Here is a 2,748-nt window from a genome sequence, read left to right on the forward strand (position 1 = left end):
TCCTCCCCTTCTTACTTTTCTCGCCCTGTCCCCCCTTATCCCCAACCCACCCCACCCCCAAGATCCCAATTTTGTCCCCGGCAATTTTATCTACTTCCCTTAGGCGAGAGGATAACTAGATGTTTTTTCTTGGGTTCACCTTCTTCTTTAGCTTCTTTAGGTTCACCAGGTATACACTCCGTGACCTTTATTTATGGCTAGAAACCAATTATGAGTGAATACATCCCATTTTCTCACAAATCTCTGGATCTCTATTTGGTGCTTTTCCCGTGGTTTCTGGGCTGGATCTATGCTTTATGATCTTACCACTAAGTATATTGTGCTTTTATTTAAACTAAAGTAGAGAACTTGGACTTCCATATGTACTAAATGAACTAAACACATACAGGTGACTATGAAGTGTGTGTCTGTTGGGAGTGTAGAGGGATAAATACTCATGATGGGAGTTGAAAATATAAGGTTAAACATCTGTATCTCGAGACTACAAAATCCTTTAATTATTCTCCCTTATTTGGGTATCAGACATCAAAATTCAAGTCAAAACTTTTAGACTGGCTCAATTCTACAGTTTTAGTTTGAACAAAGATCCTTCCTTTTTCCTGTAAAAGATAGGTCACTGCTCTCCTCCTTACATCCGAGTGAAAGGCGGGGTCTTTCCTTGTACATATAGATTCTCTTTTTCACTCAGCCAGGAAAGAATTGCTTCTCTGGGTCTTGCCCTTTGTCTTGCCTTCACTAGAGAGGAACAGATTATAGGAGCTATAACACACACAAGAGCCAGCCAGTCATTTCCAGGAGGACAGACTTGCTGCCCAGCTGCTAAAGTGGAGGGTCAGAAGACAGTCTCAGGCCTCCAGTTCTTTCAACATTCCCATTTTGTAGAAAGGCTTTGGTCTAAGGTCCTGCACTGTCTGGGGAAGCCTGAATTCAGTGATGGAGCAAGGCAGAGATACAAAGGACCAGAGCTGTCTCTGAGATATGAAACACTCTAAACTGAGATGCATTTCCAAGAGTGCATGGCATCACTTGGCTAATGCCATGGAGGTCCTACATCATTGACTTTTACCCTGTCTGACCCACCTTCTCTCCCTTTCTTTCCACCGTATCCATTCCCAGTAAAAAATCTTTCATTACAAACTCTTTCTCAGACCCCGCTTCTGTGCAAATTAATCTGTGATAGAGAATTGGGCTCCCCTTAACACGGAAATAAGTCAATATTTATTTAATATATTTTAATAGCTGATACACACACACACAGGTGTGTGCATATGTGTGTGTGCCTGCCAGATGTAGTGGGGTACACCTCACTTTCTTCCCTATGATGCTCAAATTTTATATGGAACAAACACAGAAAACATATGAACATGGCTAGATAAACAAGATGTATCTTGTCTTGTAGTTTATCAGTTAATATTTTTATGCCCTCCACAAGTTGACCTACAAGTCCTTTGATAACCTGTATAATTAATTTTCCTTGGGATCTCTGAATAGAACCTGCTTATAAAACATCAGGCAGGCAGCCATCACTGGGCTTTCCTTTAGGTCAGTGAGCTTTCTCTTCTCTTCCTCATTCTTGATTAAGAAAGTAATTTGGACCATAGCTTTCTCGTTTTAGATACCCCCTCTGGCAATTCGAGCATCTATTTTGGAAATATAATTGAAAACACCGAAGATGCTGAGAAAGACGCCAAGATAGCTTAGTCAAGACTTCCAGAACACCGTTTCATAGGTGAGGAGTCTTTCCTACTGATTCCAGCTCAGGCAGGGCTTAGCCAGGTTAAGGCAGAGGATGTTGGAGTTTGGAAGCTTGGGTTCAGGGCAGGAAGAAAACTGGTTATTTTGCCAGTAGCTTTCACTCTGCAGGTTTTTTTTTAACTTCCCCAAACACTTTTATATCGAGCTAGCTCTTGTCTCTTGGGACTTGGACAGGCTCTAAAAAGAACACATGCAGATTGCTTGTGCATTTTCTCATTAAGTATTATCTTTCTAAGCTCCCTGATGGCAAATTAACCAGGCCTGAAGAGTTATTATTGCATCCAAGCCACCATATATGCTTTGGGATTATGATGTAAGAGAAGGTTTAACCCCTTCCTAAGGGTAAGGGTTCCTAGAGTTTTAGAACGTTCCCAGCTAGACATTGTTTGCAATGAAAATATAATGGTAGGTAGTTAACAGCTACTAAATACTCACAATGAGCTAAATGCTGTGCCTCACATAGTTACATACTGTGTTATTTAAATTCTCACAAGAACCCTAATAGACAGGTGTTTTCATTTTACAGAAAATCAAACTAAGGTTTGGGTGGGTTAAACAATCTGCCTCAGAAACAAATCACCAACCCATTCAAACCCAATGTCATACATTGTTACACCACCTTATGTTCAAAATAAAGTAATGCCCCATTCATTTAGAAGCTACCAACAGTTTAATATAATCGTCCCACCACCAATAGCTTACAGCATGAATTTATGCGTCATTTCCGATACTGCTCCAATTAGCCTCTGTGTCTAATCCATTATACGTCAATCTCTAGATGATCCATATGTTCACAAACCTTGTGAACTTCTGGGGGAAGGAAAGGAGAGCAAAGATAAAGGTCTTGACTGTGGTAAAGTCAAATGATCAGCAGATCTCAGTATTTATTGGAGTTTGTGACCCTGATTGCTAGCATCTTCTCTGTGCTTTATGGAGGAGAGTCTGAAAAGAGATAAAGGATTGCTCATGCCCCAAAGCATTATGGAATAGAAC

Source organism: Alexandromys fortis, unplaced genomic scaffold (genome assembly GCF_014885135.2).
Source record: "Alexandromys fortis isolate MF-2015 unplaced genomic scaffold, M_Fortis_MF-2015_v1.1 scaffold_116, whole genome shotgun sequence".
Lineage (NCBI taxonomy): Eukaryota > Metazoa > Chordata > Mammalia > Rodentia > Cricetidae > Alexandromys > Alexandromys fortis.